The 23,174-nt window shown below is 45.1% G+C and overlaps 1 long non-coding RNA gene across 4 annotated transcripts in view; it reads right to left on the bottom strand.

Annotated features, from left to right (window-relative positions):
* The window catches only part of LOC138689273 (uncharacterized), a 70,344-nt gene that overhangs the window by 36,052 nt on the left and 11,118 nt on the right, over positions 1-23,174 (bottom strand). The window contains exon 3 of one of the 4 annotated variants that reach the window (XR_011328122.1): positions 5,979-7,571. The exons of the other annotated variants lie outside the window; for them this stretch is intronic. This is a non-coding gene — a long non-coding RNA (uncharacterized lncRNA). Of the gene's footprint in view, positions 1-5,978; positions 7,572-23,174 lie in introns of those variants that run through there. 4 annotated transcript variants of the gene reach the window in all.

Below are 23,174 nucleotides of genomic sequence, written 5' to 3' on the forward strand. Positions count from 1 at the left end.
AGCCCCCCCTCAGCTGCCAACTTTACTCCAACACTGGCTTTCCCTTGGGCTCACCAGCCCAGCTATGAGCACTGTGGTATTTGGGAACCAGCAACCTTAATTATCTTTTAAATCTCATTATCCTCTTTCCTAAGACCTCCTCTTTGTTCCTTCTTCCACCCCTCTGTGTCTGCGGGCAGCAGAGAGTTCTGTCTCTCCTTCCAATTCCTCATAGCATCACCACAGTCCCAGACAACCTGCACACGAGCCACATGGGATTTTCATCTAAATCACCCCAAAAGCAAGGACAAAATCCAAGGTTCATCATTCCTGAATCATAACCAGACCACGGGCAGTGGCACCAACTCAAGAAGATGCAAATGCCTTTGTAGAAATGCCTCTGCCAAGAACCTGCCCCATTGCTGACAAGGGCTTCCCAGGGATTTCCAGCCTGGTCCCATGGAATAAGCACCATCATCCTGGGACACAGTCTGGTTTTTGTGCTTTGTATTATTTGTAAGAAAAATAACCGTGTTTGTCTCAGACCAGCTCGTTCTGAAATCTCAGAAATTAGGTGTCATTACTAGGTGTCATTACTCTGCGGGTGTAAAGTTGTACCTAGCCAGCAATCCAGCTATCTGCAGATAGATGAGGAGGATAATTTGATTCCATCTTTGGAAATGTCAGACTTTATGGGTGAATAAAACACATTCCATTTTCCTCTGTTTATCAATATTGGGTGAAAACAGACTGGAAATTGCTTATGAACGGGTAGTGTCAAGAGAGAGGCAATATATTTGTTACCCCTAGCATATTCTCCGCTACGGACACCTCTGTATAGCGTGTAAGAACCACGTAAAGCAACGAAACAAGGCACAGATAGAAGAAAGTGTAACCTCTGATACCTCTCCATTTACAGCTATCGCTGTACAAGTAGGTCCAGTCCTGCAGTAGTTAATCGTGGTCACACAAAATGAGATGGTCTCAATGCCACTGCAAATTCTTGGTTTTGAAGGGAAATTTGAAGAGCCTTGTGAGGATGTGCTCACCTGAGCTCTAAGCCAAAGGCAAACCAGAGACCTGAGGCTGAATAAAAGGAGCCCTATGCCCTGCAGAGCAGCCGAGCCCCCAGTCAGTGGCCCGTGGCCAAAGCAGGGGGGGGCAGATGGGGCTGGTCCAGTGAAACGCAGGTTGCTCGTGTGCTTGAATTGCCGAGCCCAAGCCAGGTCAAAATCTGGGCACGCAGAAAGGATGTGGTCCCTGACAGCACGGTAATGGTAAAGGGAGAGATTTCAGGAAGGAGAATAGAATAGCAGTGAATGAACTTTTCAGATAAATTATAGCTAAAGAGGAATGAAACATTATAGTTTCAATTACCGCTGTGCCCAGCCACGCAGGTAGTAATTCAAACAAGAAACAATTGGTGGATTGTCACCCTCAAATCAGACACATACCATTTAATTCCATTTACTGAGGGTTCACTGACTGTATTTTGAATCAAATACAGCCATTAATGTGCAAAGATCTGAAGAATGCATGTGTCCCTTTTACAAATGTGACAGTGAGACACTAATTCCTGTAAAACCCTTTTTCTTCAGGTTGGGCTGTTCCTATTGCCTCTAGTTATGCAGATATTACTTATTAAAAGTTTTAGTATGCCAAGCTAGTTCTTTTCAAATGGCTTGTACCTTTTTGTTCAGGGCATAGGGAAAGCATGGCCAAATCCAGTCTTATATTCCATCATCCAAACCTAGCAAATTGATTCAAATGCAGCAAAAGCCGCTTTCATTAAAACAATTAAATCCTTACTATTATTGCCATATCTGGCTATTACAGCACAAATATAAATCATCAGTTATGGGAGCTAAAAGCTTTCAGATAGAATTGCTCTAACATCTGCCCCGCACAATGGGCAGAGGAAGGATGACGTGCACCGGGCTTCTTCATGGGCGATGCTGCTGCCTAAATAAAAACCTGTCATGTTCATAAAGTGAATATTATCGTGCTGCCCTGTTTTGCTCCAGCAGAAAAGCAACGCACGCCTATGGGCAGGCTGAGTGGGAGGAACGGTGCTTGGGATGAGAAAAGCTGGCACCTTCCCCAGGTGATGCCTCCTCCCCTGCACGGCCATCACAGGGTGTGCGACCCTGCCGGGGTTTTGCATCGTTTGAACCATGCAATGGCACAACACAAAGCTAAATCTATGCCCTCCCGCATGCAAGAAACAATTTCATGGGTGAAAATGTCCTGTTCGATGTGATATGGTGGAATGTTTCTGGCACAAAGATTTTGGGCATCGCCTGGAGTGCTTTTGCTTTCCTTTTTAAAATACTACTTGCATGTATCCCATGTGTCTGCACCATCGCACGCCCTCCACGGGGCCATGAAGTGTGTTGCCTACTAAAAACAGGCCTTTCCACAAAACTGCACTTGCCCTTCTGATCTGGTTGAGATTGCATCAAAGGGCAGATTGTTTAAATATAATTTCACTGGTTATTGGGTGGGTCATCAGAACGCGATATGAAATTTCAAAGGCTTTTCTCCTCCTGCTCTTCATATCATTCCAGGTCACACTTCCCTAGAGGTGCTCCCTGTTGATGCAAGGACACTTCCAGGCAGCAAAATATCAAAGGAGCAGGGATGGACAGGCCAGCTCATCCTACACATTTTAAATTGCTTAAAAAGACCCAGAAGCCTTTTTGCAAAGAGAGCCTGTGGCAGGGACTGAAATCAGTGCTCAGCATGTGGCTTAGACAAACAGAGTGGTCATTAGTGACTGTTGTCATTGTCACACCGGTGTAGACTGTTAATTCAGCACAGGAGTCATTAAAAACAAGCCTCAGTGGAGAGAGGGGTTTTTGCAAATGCTAGATGACTTGGCAAAAATTGAAGAAGACCCTCAATATCCTACGTCGCTCTGCTTGCAAATTCAGAACAAAAACTCCCAGGAATTTGCTGGGGACAGGATTAGGTACTAATTATTTTCTTATGCTGAAAACTGTTAAAACCCAACCCTGCTTTTCCTCACCCCACAACCAAGCTAAGCTCACCGGTCATTCAACCGGTCCCTCTCTTCCCAAAGGAGGTCACCACTTCCAAAGCTTTCACCCCGACTCTGCTCCTGGGTTGGGAAGGTGACACCACGGTCCCAGTGCTTCTGCCAACCCGTGCCATCAGCTCGGAGGGACATTTGGCTCCATCACACTGAGTGTGACTATTCCCATGTGTCTGAGAGCGAAGGGCTCTGTCTGCACCCACTCCTGCTCCAGCCCGAGCCCCAGGGCTTTAATTGCCTCTGAGCTTGCAATTAAAGAGCAGCATCCGCTATGCTGCATGGGTGTCCCTCCGTTAGCCTTCCTCCCACCAGGTGCTTTTAATTTATTTGTATTTCCAGCAGCGATAATTGAGTTATCAATTTTGTGCTCTTTTGGGCCAGAAGCAAAGAGATCAGAGAGCTATTTTATACACCTCATTATAGATTATTTCCTATAGCTATAAAACCACAGAGAGACAGATCCAGAAAACGTGTCGTGAGGTGCTCTGTGCCCTCTTCATCTCTACTGACTTCTCCCTATTGCTCCCTTAGACTCCAGGCTGAACATCCTCCAGGCAAAACAGTTGTCAAAAGCAAGGGGTACCTATTTCCCCACAGGACAAAATCTTTCCCCACCCCAGCCGAGAGCTGCTTGAAAATCAAATTCAACTTATACTTAAACAATCTGTTTAAGCCTTTAGCACCTCATAGAGTCAGGCTGAGATTTATTCCATTTCTGTGCAGTTTGGCTATAATCTGGCTCATAATGGTGGCCCGGGGTCCTGCTGAGGAGTGAAAAATTTGATTTTCTTTCCCATTTCTGGTTTTTGGGGGGTTACATTTGGTGTGGCCCTTCACGCCCCCGTTACCTCCCCACTCCCCAGGTCTGGCTGCGGTGCCGCAGAGCCACCCTGCATCCCACACGGGTCCGAGCTGCCTTCAGCATCCGCAGCTCAGCCAGAGCTGCCTGGAGCACGCTGCAGTGCAGAACAAGTGCTAAAGTCCAGCAGATCCTATTTTTATATTTACGGAAAGAGATGGGAATCATCTGTGTGTCGGTATTAGGTTTCTGGTGGTGACATGAAGAGGCCATCCAAGATGTATGACCTAGCAAATGTACTGTAATGCACACATCACATTTGTTCTCCGAGTAAATAGATATTGTCTAGGGTACATTACATCTGCGCTTTCATGTTTAATTTAATGTAAGTGAACTGCCTTAATTTCTCTAAATTGTAGTAATAAACATAATGCTAACAGTGATATTGCTAATAATTTATTTAGCAAGTGATTAATCAACAATGAACTATTTTAATTACCTGTTCTGAAATGCCAAACTCTAAATTAATTATGTGTCATTATATGAATTCATATGTGTGCGTGTGTATATATATATACACACACACTTATATATGAATTCCAAGGCTAATTAAAATGAATAAACCATTGGATTTGGTGAATTCATAGAGCTGAGGGGGGATCTGCTCTCCCTGGCTCTTCCGCCTTTTTGCATTTCATCCTCAGCACAAAGGGAATTACATTCCAGTGCTTTAAGCAAGTCATTTGTGCTCCTGAAAAATATATTACCCAGAGAAAGTAGCAAACTCCCTGGGTCCCCCACTGCAAACAGAAGTGCTGCTGCATGGCAAGGGCAGCGCTTCTGCCAGGGGAAAACGCAGAGTGGGACTCTGTCGAGTGATCTCTGCTGGACCTCGTTGCTCCCTGGAAATGAAATCAAATGGGAACTTGAACGGGGGGCGAAGGAGATGATGCAGATTCCCTGTCCTCAATTCTTCGTAACAATTTTTGGAGGGAAATCGGGGATTCAGTTAACAGATTTGGGGCACAACCAAAGAGTTTCCCTTTTTGCTGGGAGGAGGGCTGCATCTAGAGATGCTACAAGACACAAAGCTGATAGCGTTGGGGTATTTAGCAGCGGGAGCATCCCCAGGTGCCCCGGGATGAGACTGGGCAGAAAGGGAAAGACCACCTCTTTGCATTAAGACTCAAACCCAGAGCTCATGGCCAGGAGGTCCCTAGAGGGTCGGTGCTCCCCGTGGCACGTACAGCACGGAGGGACAGGGGAACTGCAGGGGAGGGAACCTCTAATTTAGGGGTGGGGAGCGAGACATAATGGCTTGTAGCACCGGCTTGAAGAACAGGATGATTAATGAGAGCAATGGCATGAAGGAACCAGAAACTAAGTAATGAGACCTTTATTTGATACATAATACCACTGGGAGCTTCTATAAAGAGAATACGAGGAGTAAGGCTAAGTTTTGCCAGTTTGGGAATGCATCAGGAAGGGGGAAGGTATTGCTGACTTTGCAGTCGAGTGCCTGGGCTGTACACAACTGGGGCTGCAGTGGTGTTGTTCAAAGTAAGCCTGGGACATGTTAATTTGGTCATATATTTTCAGATGGCGGCAAGACACCCTGACTTTTGATTTAGTGTGCTGCGTGGATCTGTGCAATGTTGTGGGTTTAAAATGCGGTGTCCAGAGCCTGATTCAGTCACCTCGTGGTTGAATTCTAGCTGGGAGATGAAGAAGCCATTATATACATAACAAGAACTTCCAGCCAAAAATTACTTATGGTTTCAATTGAAGGAGAAGAAGTTGCTGATAGTTTAGGTATGGATGTCAGAAACACAGCAGTTAACAGCAGAGATGAATGAGAGATTGGGAGGTGATAACTTAGATAAATTGGTGTCTCATCCATATTAAGGAGACAGCTCATCCTCAGTTGCTGCCGGATGACATGAACAGTGGAGCATATATGGATACTAAAATACATTGGTCTTAAAGTTAAATCCCCAAGAACCATCAGAAATAAGTCTCAGAGGCCAAAGTGAGATCTGATGCACACTGCAAAAATATGCAGTCTGTCAGAGCACACTGCTCTCTCCATATAACTTCCACCGTTTGTGGGACAATTACAGAGAAAACGATACTGTGATCTGTAAAGCAGTTCCTGGAGTAGTTTTATTCACTAACTCAATGCTATGCATAATCATTGCCAGCATCATCTCCAGAGGTGTGTGCATAATAGAGACACATCAAGTCAATGAGTCAAAACATCAGAAAATAAAATTCAGATGAACATCGCATTCAAAAATTATATCATCTGTCATTTAACACTGTCTGAAGACCTCCTTATTGAAATAATACATCTAAACCAAAAGTTACCCCAGGCAGTAATACCGTATTGCGCTGTGTTTAGGATCTACCAGGAATTTGAGTTTTCTGCAACTCGAGCTGGCTGCCAAAGGCGGCGACCTGGGGTTATAAGCCCTCTGGGGATCTTCAAACTGAAGCGCCCTAAAGACTTGTATAGGGGAAACGCAGGGTGCTGGGAGGGTGTGTTCCTCTCGTGTACCCACTTCAAAACGTGCCAAAGTCAGTAGCGATCCCCCAGCGTCACCCATTTCCTTGGCTGTGTGGATGCGTATAACAATTTTTCTTTCAAGACCCAAATTAGCCTTTAAAAAATGCGTTGTATCCAAATGCAAAATTAATTTGCCCTCCCTGACATTACACTTCACTAGATTAGATCCTTCATTCCTCCTGCTCCAAAACACCCATCGAGATAAGAAGTTTCCCTTTTTGAAAATGCAGGTCTGGAAGACCTTTAAATCCCCTAACTAAATTCTTATCATGCCGTTTTCCCAAAGCACCATGTTTAGCATCGTCTCTGCACTACAGCTTGAAAGGCACAATTCCCTGCAGATGCATGCAACCGAGGCCAGGAATATCGGCTCCTGGGTGCTTTGGCAGGGATATCACAGCATGGGCCATAAGGCAAGTATAAATATATAAAGAAAAAAATGCCTGTGTACATATATATGCCTATTTTTTCTAATATATATATACACACATGTATTTCTTAAAAAACAAGGCTTTTATTCTAGCTTCTCTTAAACCGTAGGAAATCATAGCCTCTCTTGTTGTACCAAAGGATAATAGAAAATTGCCAGGTTGGTTCTCATTTCCCACAGGTTCCTAGCTGTAGGTACACAGCGAATGATAGTTTTGCTCCCCCCTTTTTGCTAGCTGCCCGCATCTCCGCACCAGCGGCAAATGCAGGTCCCAGCCGCCGCGGTGGTGGTCCGGGTGGGAAGAGCAAGTGCTGCACAACAAGTCCAACTTGCTCCAGGGTGTGAGAATGAGCAATGAGCATCTCTGCTGGAAGCAAAATCAGGAACTTGGGTGAGCTTTGCCACTTAGACAACAAATCACTGGGTGTGCTTGAGGGTTCATTTTTCATTGGAAAACACTGGTGAAAGGAGTACTTTGCTGCTTATCTCTTTATTGCTCATCAGTGCTTCTTTGCCCTTCACGTCTTGGAAAAGGCAAGGTGCTTAAATGGGTTGAAGGGTGGACGCTGTGAAGGAACTAAGCCACCTCTTTAATCCCAAAGGCTTCATAAAGGGTTCATTTTGCTCTCCGGGAAAATCTCTGTCTTCCCAGTTCACTCGCCTCCCTCTCTCCGCCATCCATCTAGGTTGCCTCATCTGTATCTGAAGGCATGCTTGCCATCCTTTGAAGAGGTAGTCTCCTCTAAAAAATCAATAGTTAACATTGTCTTTAAATAGTCTGACATTTACCTTCACTGCAGTTTTCATTTCTTTCTGGGATTGCTCAGACATTTGTATTACCCATGTACATTCCTTATTTCCCTGCCTGTAGCCACTGACCAGGAGCTTTGCAAGGATGGCAATCCTGGTGGTGTAGCTCCCAGCCTCAAATAAGGAGACTTTAGCAAGATAATTGAGAGGACTGGAGCTCGCTAATAGAAGCATCTTTAATTTATGGGAGACATCAAGTGAGAATAATTACAAGCAAAAGGGTAGCGTAAATCCCTGAAGAAAATACATCCTGAACACAGTTTTCCCAACAAGCAAATCTGAATGCTGGCCCAAAGGTCAAAAATAAAAGACTGTGAGCTTCAACCTCCCAAGCCATCCACCGTTCCTTTCCCCTCTTGTCAAGAAATTATCTGGGGGTTCATTTAGAAAGCTGCTTGTTCAGAGCAGGGCTGTTTGCAATCTGGGAAAGTTAAGCAAATTAGCAGAATTATTAGGTAAGAGGCAATTCTCCACAGCCTGCAAAGCAACCGCTTGTTAAATGAGCTCACGCGAGAGAGTTGCACTGATCGAATGATGGTTGCAGTGTTTGCAGAGAGAAGGCTGTGCAGGCATTTTCTTTGAAATAACACTGCTGTACTCCAACTGAAAAATAAAAAAGGGGAGTTTGTGCAGATTCCCTGGCAGGCTGGGACGGGCTCCTTGCACAAATGTACTGGAAGATGCTTTGTCTTTTACACACATTCCTGCTACCCAGCTCCTCCTGCAATAATAATAAAAAAAACTAATAAAGAAGAAAAACCCACCAGCTTCAAACTAGCTACTTCTAAAAATAGGGAGGGCTGCAGGAGAGCTGATGCCACAAGACCCCTGGAAGCAGGTGGCTCCTTGCACCCGCTCCCCTCTGGGACTTGCAAGGACACCTGGGGTTTTGCAGCCTCGCTGTCCTGGGCGACTTTGGGAATGGGTCTTTCGGCAGCAGAAACAGAAATCGGAGTCCTCCAAGAAGCCAAGGAGAGGGTGGCTCACACATGGTTTCTGATCACTCAGTCTCATTTTTATATACTCTTTGGCTATTGATTTGATATTTTTATATCTTATGAGTGCACTTAGTACAGAAAAAAATGGATTAACTGAGTAAATGTGCTTTATTAGCGGGTCTCTGATGGAAAATTATGTCAGTTTTCCATTTAAAAGATGCATCAGATTAATCCACTCATGAATCAAATTGTCCATGCTTGAAAACCTACTAACACCCCACATAAAAATTTCTAGTGTCAAACTGCATGTTGGATATAACAATCAAAGTTTTAAAATGAAGAAAAGGTATTATTGGGATGTCTTTAGCACTTCCAACACGCCTGAGAATGAAATGCTCATCCCCACAGTGAAGTGAGGGTGTTACACCAGGCTTAACTCCGGCTTCACTCGCAGGCGATGAAGCTCGCTTAGTAAAGTCATGGAATTGCATCCATCAACATCAGCGCAAGCAGCAAACTGCTGGGCTTTTCCAGCCTCACCTCGCCTATTCAGAAGTGCAAAAAGCACTCGCAACTGCAAGCAGAAGAGCTCTGGACACCAACAGTGTCTAAAGCAAAGGCCAAGACACCTGCCAGCTCCTTCCTAACTGCACCACGTAGTCTGACAACCGCTTACAAGCCCAAAGACCTGGCAGCGCGGCGAACATCGGCCGGATCCTGCAATAACTCTGCCGGCAGATCGATGGGGAGGCTTCAGCGAGCACCGGCTTCTCGGCAGCCCTGATACAGCCCTGTCCTGCGGACATCAAGGGGGCCACTTGCCCATGCGGAATCTGCAAAGTCAGGCTGGGCGTATTCACCCGATAAATCCTCTGCGGTTGCCGGCAATGGACCTGAGCCACGATGCAGAAGCTCTGGATCCAGATTCAACTTTTCTCCCAGGTTTAAGAGGTACAGGGTCTGGAGTTGGCTTAAGTCTCTGCCCAGCCGTTAGCTAGTAGCTACTTTCTGGCTTTTTTCTGGTTTCCCCAAATCCCTTTTTTTTTTTATTGACTGCTTCACACTCCATCCTCTGCTTTAAAATGAAGAAGGATGCGACTCTTAAGCCTCTACAATGGTAGTTTTGGGATCAGGATCACTAGACTTGGGAAGTGCTGCCTGTCGAACACTGCCCTGTGGCACAAATGGCACAGCTATTTATTTTTTTTCTTTTCCTGCTTCTTTCTAGGACTGACAGATGTACCTGCTCAAAGGGTTGTCCAAGATTTTGTCCTTCTCAGGCTTTTTGGCTCACTGGGCCATGTTCCTCACCATAGAAAGATGGATTATGCCTTTGCTTTCCAGGTGATCCACTTTTCCCCCTAAATACTTAACAACCACCATCTTCCCCCCTCTTTTCTTTGTGTAAAACCCTCAAACTCTCTTGCAAAGATAGATGGGGCAAATCAGCTATGATTACTGTCCATCTGGGAATAATGCTGCCATGGTATTAGACAAATGTCTACTTATATTTCATTGCTGTGTTTCATTACTAAAGCATGAAGCGTGCTGGGATTTCACAAAAGAGGAGCTTTAGCACAGGAAGGGAGAAGAAGGCTCGGGTTTGGAAGTTCCCCTTAAATTCTGTGGGAGTCCCTGTAATGGAAAGTTACTTCATTAGCCATTTCCCAGCCATGGGCACTCGGAGCCGAAGCGAGGAGCACACCTCGCTGGAAGCAAACGGGCAGATCAGCTCAGTGCAAGGCACGACCAGCCACGTAAGCCATCCTGTGAGGGAACACAGCTCTTTTTCCTACTCTTTCAGTAAAACTACGATGGCACAAAATCAGGACCTTTGGCAGCTGATGTGCAGAGTGACAGAGATTGAAAAGGAGGGTTGTGGTCTTTAGAGCAGCTGTTTGGGGAAAAAACAGATCTGTTTCCATCCACGCTCATGGGCAGGAGCAGACAGTATGAGCTAATTGTCTTACAGTAAATTGTCCGGCAACCAAGGGGGTGACAGAGGCTGGGGGAAGGGGAGCCCAGATCCAGGAGAATGAGCTGCCTCAGAAAAGGGCGATAGAAATTAATTCTTTTCACAACACCAGGGAGGGACTGCAAGAGAATTCATTATTTGTTCCTGAGCGAGTGCAGCACGGGGCCACCTCTTACCCCTGGCAGGATATCAGCTCACGGCTGAACACTTGCATATTTGGGAAATAGTTTCAAATCTCTCCCTCTCTCATTCTTTCCCCCACCTCCCCATAGCGGTAAAAGGAGAAAGCAGAAGCTATCTATCATTCACTGCACAAAACGATTTATAGGAGGAGGAGGGCAGAAAGAGCTGGAGGTAAATGTTATGGGAAGGAGGTGCTAAGTGATGTGAAATACCTGTCGCACATGGAGGTGGAAAAGAAGTCCTTGGTGTTCAGTCTCTTGTGCCTTCAAGAGAAAGACTGGCCATGCTCTGCCTCCATCACTCAGTTATTCAGCTGGTCGTAGCCCACCTGTAGGAGATGGTGCTTCTGTGCTCAGCCCCAGCTCTGCGGTGCAATCCTACCTCGGAGCCCTGGGACTACAGGGAATATTGCAGTGTTTATTTTCACTGTTGTACAATACCAGACAACTACCTATAGCCAGCTGAGAAGCCTGGGCGTGCATTAATATCACAAGCATAAAGTAAGAGCAGATGAACATTAAAATAGGGCGTCTGTCCAATCCAGGCAGACCAATTGCATAAGAAAATAATTTACACGGGGCATCGACAAGCTATTTTCTGTTGTAATTCTGTTTGCTGAATACCCCAAAATGAAGGATTTTACTCCTTGGGAGAAAAAGGAGGACTTAGCCACACCCCAGGCTAGGGTGTCACTACAGCTCAGCACCGCCGCAGTAACTGAGGTAGTGCATGAACCCGCCAAGCTGCTACGACCAGCCATGCCCGTGCTGTCTGGCCATGTCAGACACAAAGTAAAGGGAATTGGCTTAAACCTCAGCCACAGAAGTTGCACGTGGACACGTTTTATCTCATGGTTGCAAATAGCTCAGGCTGTGCGGGCAGTCGCCGTTGGAAAGGGCACTGGGGCTGGGCGGCGAAGGAGCAGCCCGTGCGTGGGAGCCGAGGCATCCTTCTTTTCGTCTTGCTTGGATGTACAGAAGATACCATCGTCCAGCCCTTTATTCCTTTGGAAACCACGTGCAGCACATCTCGCTGTTTATGTTTAATCCAAACTAATGTTCTACGGCTATCATATGCATCATTATGGCAGTCATTTTTAATTAGGGGTTGTGTCAATAGTATTGACATTTTCATCGCTTTTGGGGGAAGTAGAGGATATTTTCCTGCAGGTGAAGTCCTCTCTTTGCAGTTCTCTACCCCTCCAGCTGCACCCACTGTATGAAATGGCTGTGCAGCTTATTAAAAAAAGGCAAGAGTATTAAGCCCATTCTCTGTGCAAGTAAATTACAGGGACTTACGCAACACCAAACTCAAGGAATGCAGAAATTCAAATTCCCTCCATCCTATGGCAAGATTTACTATTTTATTCTGAGTGCAATATTTATTATTAACAGAAGCCCTGGCAGGACCAGGGAAACCCTGGTGGCCCTGTGATGAAGAGGATGCATTCAATAGCTTGCTGGGAAGCAGAGTTAGACATGAACGGCTCAAGCCAGTCATTGCACTCAGTGATAAATACCCTGCAGGAGCTATCATTCACCCGGAAAGAAAGGGGAAGGCAGATCATTACATTCATTGGTCATAGTTTTTCAAGAGTCAATAAAGACCCACTAGAAAAGGCATGGTTAGTAGCAGGAATATATATATTTTTCATCTATCTCAAAAATACCTTTGGCTCACCAGCTATACATAACACCAGTAGAAGCTCTGTCTTCTGCCCAATACGTCAAGATGAATCTTCCTCTTAGATGACGGTCCTGGTGTAGATGGTGCTCACATTGTACAGTTTTTAATGTCTTTAACCATCTTTAGCTTTGTATTCTGATAGCCCCTTCAGGCTATATGTCAATGCCATCTGGGAGGAAAAGAAGAGACTTCTGCTCAAGCGCTGTGGTAATGCAGATCTCTTGACTAAAATTGTGCTTCCTTCACTTGACAAACTGTCAGCACAGAACAATTATCTGCCTGTTGGTTTGCTTGTCCTTTCTTTCTCTCCTCAGAAAAAAAAACAGATGAAGGAAAAGGATGCACATAATAAAACTCCATGGACAGAATCCAGCTGATCTGACTGCACTACCCAGAGATGCGCTTGCAGATGTATCAAAGGGAGAAGTGGGTCCTTTCTTTACCACCTCTTTTGCCACCTTCTCTTCCTACACTTGAGCGATGAATGCCTTCAGGTCTTTGGGACAGATAAAGTGTCTGGTTTTATCTGTCTTAAGTCCTGTATAAATATGGATATTAGAGTATTAGTGTATTTAGGCTGACGTGTTTAGCAGCTCTAGATTATGAATTGCTCCTCAAAATAACGTTTGCATTTGCCGACAAAGGTCTTTATTACAGAAGAGGGTCAAGCAAAAAAGGATTATTCTTGCTAATTATTCACTGTTATTTAATATTTGCACAGAAGGTTTGCAGGACTGAGTCCTCAGGATTGTCTTGTTTGAGAAGCTAATAGTGTTTCCAGGAAACCAGCAGTGGCTGGTGGGCCATCAGAGCAGCCTCTTAGTGCACATGGAGGACAATTAGATTTAATGTAGTTAGTGGTGGTTGGCTAAAGGCTTATAATGACTTAGCCAGGACCTGATCCTGGGGTTTTTAAAGGCAGTGACAAAACTTCCAGTCAGACCTGTGCTTTATGGGGAACTGAGAGAAGCAGATCCAGTTTCAAGACCATGGGCAGGTTCATGACCTGGGGAGCTCCTGGCTGCAATGGGCAGCCGTAAGGGAGCTCCGTTTCCTCCAAAACCCTGCTGTTGGATCAGGAGGGATTTGGGAGTGAGCAGGGCTGAAACACAAACTTTTGGGAGGGATATTTGTGATTTTTTGGCCCATGCCTTAGGTTTGTCCCTAGAGAGTTCCCCTGAAGTCTACCTGCTGCCTTCTGCTTGGGCCTCGTATTTCCTCAACCAGACCGTAATAGGCTGTATTGTTATAGAAATTCCTTGCTAAGAGAATTGAATTTCTCATTCCATAAAGATATAATTAGGCAATAAAAATACTGCCAGAAATCTTCAAGGATGGGTGCCTGAAGGTGGGGTCCACATTTAGGCATCTAAATACATGGCCCAACTTTTGGGATCCCCGTGTACTCATATCTTCTCTAGCTTCAAGAGAACTGGGAGCTTTCCTGCTATTCAAGGCTTAGGTGACTTTGGTGGTACCTAAATTTGGACCACACGTCTTTAAGGAGAAAACATTTTCATTTACATTCCACGGCTTTGTTCGAATCATAATGCCTCCAGCTTCCCCATTTGACATTTTTTAGTAACTTAGTTATCACTACCAAGGAAGAATTTTAATAATGGCGTTGTTTACATTGGATGCAGCCCTGGGGAGTGAGAGAGAATAACCCAGATTGCGGGAGCAGGAGGGAGGAGCGTGGTATTTTGGAAACCCAGGCCACAGCCTGCTGGAAGCATCTGTTTCTACTCAACCTTTTCCTCTAGAGTCCCAATATCATTCACAGCCCAGACTGCCAGCAATTAGGGACTTGAGCTGAGGATTCCCCTTCCCTTGTGCTTTCGACCTCATCCTTCTTTGTTTATGAATCTCGGGACTGACAGCAACAGCGTTAAGGTGATGTTTGTTCAGCGACTGCTACTCCCGCAGTCATTCCTGTCTCAGCGGATGCCTTCGCTTGATGCTTCTGAGATGGAAATTAGGAGGTGGGATTGGGTAGCGCTCGGAAACCAGCACTGCGAATTGTAACGCAAATAATTGGCTGGGAAAGAATGCGTCAAGATGTGACGTGGAGCTACGGAGGTGGTGGCCACTTGGCTGTTTTGCCAAGGGCTGCGTGGCTGCAGCTGGAAAGCCACAAGCATCCTTACTACCCACGGCTGCAAACTGGCTCCATGCTAATGCGGGGATTTGTTGGAGCTGCTTGTTTTCCTCTGTTTGCAGGCACAAATGCCGGCAAATGGATATTGCAAAGGCTTAGGTCTCTTCTATTAGGCCAGGTCAAAGCCCTGTTGGATGCATTGTTGGATGTTTGGAAAGATGTTGCATTTGTGAAAAATTAAAAAATAAGAAAAACAGTAATTTCTTTTACATGTTTCCAGGAAATCAGCTGGTGGCATGAAGGAAAAACATCCTTCTCCAAGGGCTCATCCGTTGCTTCCCACATTTTGCATTTTTCAAAAAAAAAAAAAAAAGGAGGAAATGTTTCTCAGCAGTTCTGATACAACCGCTTCTCCTTGCTGGCGTATTTACACTTCAATACCGATGAACCACAGAAAGGGAAGAAAGTAACAGAACAGCTTAGTACCTACATCTTCCCAGCAGCAACCTGGAAATGTATCTGTCATCACTGTTGCACAGATCCAGTCTCTTGCAAAAGAGGGTTTCACCATGGAGGATGGTCTCACTGCATGGCAGCTACAGAGGCACTAGTCACATTTAGTGAAGTTTTGACATCTTAGCAGTCTTTTCAGTATGGGAACTGATCACTGCATCCCAAAAAAGAGAGCTGGAGACCTGAGCTCTCAGCTGCGTGTGTGCTTTTCAATCTGAACTTGTTCTTGGGCAGAAGTACTGGGTACGTGCCTGATCTAATTGAAGTGTGTGGGGAAAAAAAAACCATGTAGACTTCAGTAAGATTTTGGCATGGATGTTTAGGCACTGTTAAAGTGCAGAAAAATGAGCTAGAAGAATTGGGTAAGCACTGTTTTCCTTTTAGCTGAGGAAAGGTGCTCCTGCAGTAACATTGCTCCTGATGTCTTTGCCTTTTAAATACCCAGTGACATAAATATTAGATGCATGTTAAGCCTCAGATCCAGCAAACAGCTCCTTATCTTAAAGCACATGAATACTCTTGGCCCTAGTGAGAACATTTAAATGGTAGCTAAAGGACTAGAGACGTGGAATCAAGTGAACCAAATTTCTGGTGTGTGAAGAGAGACAAATCTCTGCACTCTCTCATGCCAGGGGTTAACTTGGGCCAGGTGTCGTTAAGAAGTAAGGACATGAATAATCTCACATCAGACTTTTGCATCCAAACGGCTCGTTATACCAGCAATATTCATAGCTTGTGATGGTCCTATAGATTTACGATGGTTAGGAAAAGATGACGCACAGCTTACTTTCCCACCAATCATTATTACATGGGAAAGTGAGTGATTTTCTTTAAGTCCGTTAGCGTAACATGAGTGCGTATAAGGACCAGACTGGGGTAGACACTTTACAAGTCTTTTAGGTCAAGGAAGTCAAACAGGGGACTCTTTTTTAGGAGCATAGCTTTTATCTCCCAAACAAAAAAAAACCTTGTTAGCTAGTACAAGCTGTGGATATTTGCAGTTTGGGGCAATTAGGAAGCAGCTGGCATTCCCACCTCATTCCCTGCTCTGGTAACAACCCTGTAACAACCCATTTCTTCACTAGACCCTATGGAATGAGCAGCTTGGCGCGTAGTACAAAACACAGGGAGGGAACTTCAGATCAAAACATTTATTCTTCATTGCAGCAGATGAAACACTGAGGCACGGGGCTCCCGGGTGGGCATGAGCGAATACATATGAAAATGCACAGCATTTGCAGTTGAAATACAGAGTCCTGAATTACAGCTGAGATCAATATAGGAGGACGATAGAGATTATCAATCTTGAGTGGTCTCCGTTAGGCAGAATTGACTGGCAACCACATAATGACTCAGGCTCAGCCCACCAGTTTAGAGCCCGAGTGATAGATCTGCAGATGCCAGTCATCATAATTTCCTTATCGGCGCTGTTCGTGTGGCCATTTGTCTTCTGCTACCTGAGTTGCCTTGGTCCGGTTCAAGTGTTTTATCCTCCACGGTGCGTCTGAGAGATCAATGCACAGCTACAGCTGGTTGAAGGGGACCAAATCCATTGAACAGTTGATTTGGTTCCATTTTACCAGCTTTAGCAAAGCATTTGGCCTCATGGGCTGTGGCCAGCAAAGAGGGGAATTCCTCGGGGTCTTTTCTTTCCCAGTTGCCTGGACCTCTTCTGAACTCGCTGCCTGATGTTGCACGAGTTCAAATGGCTTCACTTTCAGGCAGTCGGGATTTATTTAAGCTTCTTAGAGGCTACGGCTGAAGAGTGGGTCTGAATTAAAGAGGCAGGTTTAATAGCAGTGGAATAGTCTGCAGCGGTAACCACCAGCCTGGAGCATTTTTAAACCTGATACTCGGCTCCGTCTGTTTCGAGAGCCATGTTTGCTATTACAGTGTGACATAAGTAAAGGCTATTGTTTTAATCCAGATACTTTAATTGTCACCTCCTGCCTTCTTCCTTTCAGTGTTTTACGGTCTGCTGTCCTCCTCCATGCCCTGTCTTTTGGTATCTGAAGTGCCAGCTAACGCGCAGCAGCAGGTAAAGCAGAGATGTTCTTTGCTCCGACCAGCCCACAGCCGAGCAACTCAGGGCTGCAGAGCTCTTCTCCCCTTGGGGCTCTCCTTGGCAAATGGGAGGGAAAAGGCTGAAATACCTGAAATCTTTTGTAGAGGTTAGCAAACTCTGCCTCCCTACCCTGCCGCCTCCCGTCTTTTCTCATCTGGCATTAAAATCACTGCTTTCAGTGGTTTTAAGATCTGCTTGAGACAAGCAATGGTTGTATTTGCCGTCGCCAGAAACCAACAGGAAAGGGGCGGAAAGGAAAAGAAAGAGGGGGAAAAAAATGGAAAAAAATGGCTTTTTTTTCCCTGCAATTTTGCAATCAGGTAATTTGCCCCTAAATGGCGAAAGCGAGCCCCTGCCAGGCAGCCCTGCCACACTGCCGCTGCCCAAGTCACTGGCGCGATGGTTCATGTTGCAGCGCTGGGGAGTTGATTTCTCCTGGAGAGCCCTGCAGCATGAACACCCCACTGCTAAAAATAACTCAGTAAATCAAATTTAAAAATCACAGCAGCTCCGATCATTTCTGCAGCGGGAGCCAATAAAGTCAGGCCTTTCCTTCTTAACCTAGAGCCACATGCAGCTATTGCACATTGCCATGTGCATAACCTATTTAAAGAATTTATATGCGTCATAAGGCAAAGGTGACTTTCCCCCTTCTTCCTTGCAGCCCACCACCCTGCAAGATGATACTAGGAAAGAGCACATGCGCTTATAACCACTGCACACAGAAATATTGCAAGTGGGCCAGCATTATAGCTCCCCAAGAAATACAGGCTTTGCATTGTAACGGTAAGTACTGCAGATCACTTAACTGCCCAAACCCGTTACTCTAAGCTGCCTATAAATAAATGGAGAGACGGAGAGAGAGAGAAAGAGAGAGAGAATAGCTTTTTTAAAAGAGCTCCACAATTAATTTAATCGAGTTATCTCTAGGTACCTTTTCAAGAGACAATCAAGCCAAGGAACTAAATGGAAACTTAGACAGTGAAGACCTGGAAGTATTAAATTCATCCTTTGGTGAGTTACAGGAGGCAAAGGAAAGTAATTATTTACCAGTGATTGAGCGGAGGTGGAAGTGCCATCAGTGACCGAGGCTGCGCTGAGCCTGCAAGCCAAACTCTGTTGGGCACGTGGATTTTGGGTTAGCGTGCACCAAGCTGCCTGAGCATCACCACTGCACACTTAAAACACGCTCAGTTCCTCAGGTATGCTTGCTCTGTCCTGGTCCCGTTGAGCTGGGGAGAGTCATTTGAAAGTGGCACCGTGGGAGAGTGGTACGGGGGTTACTCTGAGCTTCTTTTGCCGGGGAGGACTGCTGTCCCGACTCCCTCCTGCTTTGCTTCGAGGAGTGCCCAGGACCACGTTTGAAATCAATGCGAGTTGGCATAGATGTTCTGTAACATTTTGTTTAAATTCTCTGCAGTGAGTTATGGGTGAGGTTTTCCTTTTTAGAAAATTAGGTTTTCTCTTCTGGATGCCATTAATCAAAACTAATGATGTCTCTCTGATGGTGAGGCTTTCCCAGCAGCCGAGAAAGAGCAGCCCACGTTATCGGCTGGAGAGGGCTGCATCCCACCGGGGCTTGTAGCCTCCCGGCAGGGAGAGCACCGCTCTCCGCCAGCCCAGGTACCGCCAGCCTGGGCTCCGAGGCTGTACGAGCCATCCGAGCAAGGTGAATTACAGAGGCTTCGCTCAGACGTGTCCAAAGGTCGGAGCTGTGCTGAAGCTCCCGATCTCTCCTGCGAGGCAGCGCGCATCCCCTGAACGCCTGTGGGCCCCCACCCCTGCGAAATGGGGGGGTACAGGGTTCACCTCTGCCTGCTCCGCACTGCCAGGTTCAGCAGGCAGGATCTGGCAGGAGAGCATCGCTTTTCCCTCTCTGTCGATCATTGCGCAGTGCTTCTGTTTTGCTTTTGGTTCAGGTGCCAGCTACGCTGTTCACGATTAGAGGCGTGAGAACGGGCAAAAGCCCCACATTACCAAACCATTGCCGTGGCAAGTAGGATCAGTAGTAGGCAAGGTAAGAGGATCTGCTCTATTGAAGACCTTTCCACGTTAGCCTCAATATTCTAATAAAGACACGTTATAGACAGTACAGAAAAGCCAAAGAATTTATCAGCATTTGTCGATATTCCTAATGAAGCAGAAGATTCAACATGCAATAGAATTAGCCTACAACAAACCCTTGCATTGGGCCCATCCTTCTGAGTCCAGAAATCTCCTGCCTATTCCAGTCCAATACCCTTTTGAGAAATGAGCATCCCTCGAAGCCATTATCATTATAAGCTAAAAGGCCAAATGAGACAAAGTACTGTTGCTCTTCATCTGAATAAACAAATCATTTTTAGATCAAATGCATTAACAATTCATCATTCTAAAATCCAATCAAAAGGAAAAAACAACAATACAGAACATTGATTTCCTACAGCTTTATCTTAATGAAGTGCACATTCCCTTCGTAATTAGCTTTGGAAGGTTTTTTCCCCTTTCCTCAAGCTAATGTGTTATTTGATTTCCATCCAAATGTTACTAAATTGGAGGAAATTTCCCCAAAATGAAGTGGCTTTTGATAATACAGGAAAATGTCTACTCTCTCCCTTTGCTATTTTTTCCACCAAACAGCCATACTTGTACTGCAGATGATTCAACTTTATTGCATGGTGTCTTTGTGAGGATGCTTAAATCAATGCCACAGTCGCTGTATTCTGCACAATGTGCCATTTGTAAACCAGAAAATACAACCTCACCGCTTTCAACCTTTTCCTTACAGACATCAAATATTAATTTAACTTATATTATTACAGGGAAAAAGTGGACTGTGTTTTATTAACATTTCTAAAATTATAGATATTCAACCCAAAAAGTAGACTCCAGACAAGGCTTGAGAGTCTCCCGCTTGGATTTTATTTGACTTAATTAAAAAGCACTCAGTTCCTTTGTGCACTAAAGTAGTTGCTGACATTGCAGTAGCCACTCAGTCTTTCAAACCAAAACTATTACCTGAACTTAATAAAGTGTCTCTTTAATTCATACACCCCCATGAACTCACCTGTCTCCCACAGACACAACGTGGTCCTTGCTAACGACCAGCGAAGGCAGCGAGTTGACAGCAAACTCACCAGCACCCTGGGGTAGCTCAGCTGCCCCATAACATAATTTCCATCGCCTTTTATCTGCCTTCTCTGCCATTCATACCGTTATCCAATAGCCATGATCCAATGATCCACCACGCACTGCTGGAAACGCTTTTTGTCAGGCCACCTCTCCATTCCTCCCCTAAATCTCTCTTTTAAATCTTTTCTTCTTTAAATGATGCTGAACAGAGGACGATTGCTTTCATCCTGCTTCACTGAGTATTTGCTGAAATGCAGTGGCTAATTTGATAGTCCAGTTTTATTTGGATGTATTGCCAGGGTATGTGTCAATACCTATGACAGAGAAAAAAGCCCTAAACCCTACAACCATCACCTTATTCCTCAGTTATACAGAAAGTCAAATGTGACCTTATCAAAATCTTGGCTTTCAATACGAGAATCTCTGTCTTAATCCAAATTTTGGTCCTAGGCCTCTGGTAAAAAGAAAGGTCCTATTTCAAGCACAGACCAGATCTCTTCTGGCAATGCAGAGCATCGATACCTGGAGGGAGCTGCAAATGCTCCGGCTCCACGCGGGACCGAGACGGACCCTCTGAATCTGTTTGCCTCAAATGCAAGGCTCTGGGAGCTGCATCTCCTGAAACCGGCGGTGGAAATAGTTGTGGGGTTGGATTTTTTTTTTCAACTCACACACTCAAAAGAGAACAAAGCCATTCCCTAATACAGTTTGTGCATTTTATGGACCAAACAATTAAATAGGTTTTAAAACATGTGCTGACTGCATAATTCCATACAGGGGAGTGTACTCAGCGTTTTTAAACAGCAACTGATACGAGATACCACTTAATAGTACAAAACACCAGCAGTCCCGTTAAAATCAATAGAAAATTAGATGCTATGAAAATGCAATATGTGTCCAATTAGTTATAATTGGAGCAAATGGTGATGCGGATAAACTCCTGGAGGAAGACGTATTTGTCCAGAACGCTCCCTGCTTGCTTTCGGCAGGGCACAGTATCGGCGGTGGCGGGCTCTGCTGTATCCTATAGCATGAATGATGATCCATCTAATAAACGTATGTTAACTGTTATCTAATTATGGAGTTGCTCAGAGCCTGCAGGACTGCTTTGGTGCACCACTGTGAGTGGTGAAAAATGATCCTCTGTCACACGGAAACCTCCCTGTTGGACTTGACAAATTATGCCAGCAAACCTGTTTAAGAACTAAAAAATCCTTGGACACAGTGACAGGCAGAGAAAGGTGCTGTTTGGGGATAGTTATTTATTTATTTATCTGGCGGAGTTTAAGAATTGTGGCTCAGTCCCACAGACACTCACTTTTTTCCCTGCCTGTCTGTTGTATCAGTTCGAACTCCTTCTCACCGATTATTTTTCAGGCTTCTTCCAACTCCTAAAAACTCAGCTGCATGGCAAAACGGGAACTAGGTTATGCAATTCTAACGCTTTATTTTTAACATCTTTGGTGCAACATATTGGCCTCCTCTTTGTTTCATCTTATGACTAAAGAAAAAGAGCAAAGATCCCATATTGCAGCGGCACAAAAGGTACATCCCCAGCCAAGCATTGCCCCAACCCCTTCATGCCCTCGCAGTGGATGGAAGCACATTACTTGTGGCACAACAAACATTATTAATTTGGGAGTGTTTTTTCATATAAACCCTATAAAGTATCAGTCATTTTATCAAAACTATTGGCTCAGAGCTAAGAAGCAATAACTTCATATTTTATTTCCATTTTAAGTTAATAATACAAATTATTAAAGACTTATGGCCACACAAAAAAAAAGAAGAAAAGCTCCTGTTTACCCAGACCTGAAACCTTTTTGCATTACTGGACACTCTTACTTACACTGTTAAGGGAACTGTCTCTCAAGAAAGGGAAAAAAAAAAAAAGAGGTGGCAGCTTTTATTTGTTACGCTGACTCAGCCGAACGGTGGAACAAGAAATGTTAAGACCCAATCTATAACTTTTGTGGCCGCTCAAAGGACGTATTCTTCCTCGACACTGATAAAAGTTTAATATGTAGTTGCCCAGGTTTTTAATAAACTTGTCAACAAAAGAGCAAGGCAAATTGATGGGGAACCTTCCCAGGAATAAATTCAGCTTCAAATAGGCCAAATGAGCGTGGAGGACAGGGAGGGGACGGCGCACGGGTGACTTTTGCTGGTCTTTGCAAAAATGGCACAATAGATTTTAGTGGGTGCGGGTGCGTCTTATTGTCTCAAAGACGAGGCTTTAGGACAAAGCTGGCTTAATTTAAAGAAAGCGAAGTGGTGCGGCTCCCCGCGCATCGCAGCCCTGACACCGGTGAGGAAGGGAAGGGACAAAGCCTGGATATAAATACCCCTCTCGCCCTGCCTGCCCATGCATCCCAGTCCCCGTCCCACAGCAGACCCACTCAGGGACAAGCTGCAGCTCACTCCCTGCTTTTTATCCCATAAAAAGGATTGCAGATATTTCAGGACATCCCTTCCAGGTAGCACCTGCACAGTCATCTCCTCTGCTCGGCCAAACCATCCCCGCTCCCTGGCTCCATCTTTTCCCTTCAAATACTCAAGGCTGAGCTTAATTCAAGCAAAATACAGTCCTTTTCCGCTGCTGTTGCAGGGGCTGGATCACACCCTTGCAGCCTATAGCTACACACACCCCTCGCATATAGGCACCACTTATATTGCACCCACACGGACATAAACTACACACACCGTCCACCTTCTGCAAGGTTAGGAGTGAAATCACTGCATTAGATTCGTTATTTTCTACTAGCCCAAATCAAGTTGGTGCCTTAAATAATTAAGACTTGGGGGTTTTTTTGTTAATTCGTTTACCCGAAGTAAACACAAATATTAAATCAGAGCTTTCAATAATCTCACTGCCAGCAAATTAACCCACGGCATCCCAGAAAGGGACACCAGTCTCCTCATCTCAGCCACTCTTTGCGACACTTTGCTTCCCACGTTGCCAGCTC

The sequence above is a fragment of the Haliaeetus albicilla genome, chromosome 2, assembly GCF_947461875.1.
Source record: "Haliaeetus albicilla chromosome 2, bHalAlb1.1, whole genome shotgun sequence".
Lineage (NCBI taxonomy): Eukaryota > Metazoa > Chordata > Aves > Accipitriformes > Accipitridae > Haliaeetus > Haliaeetus albicilla.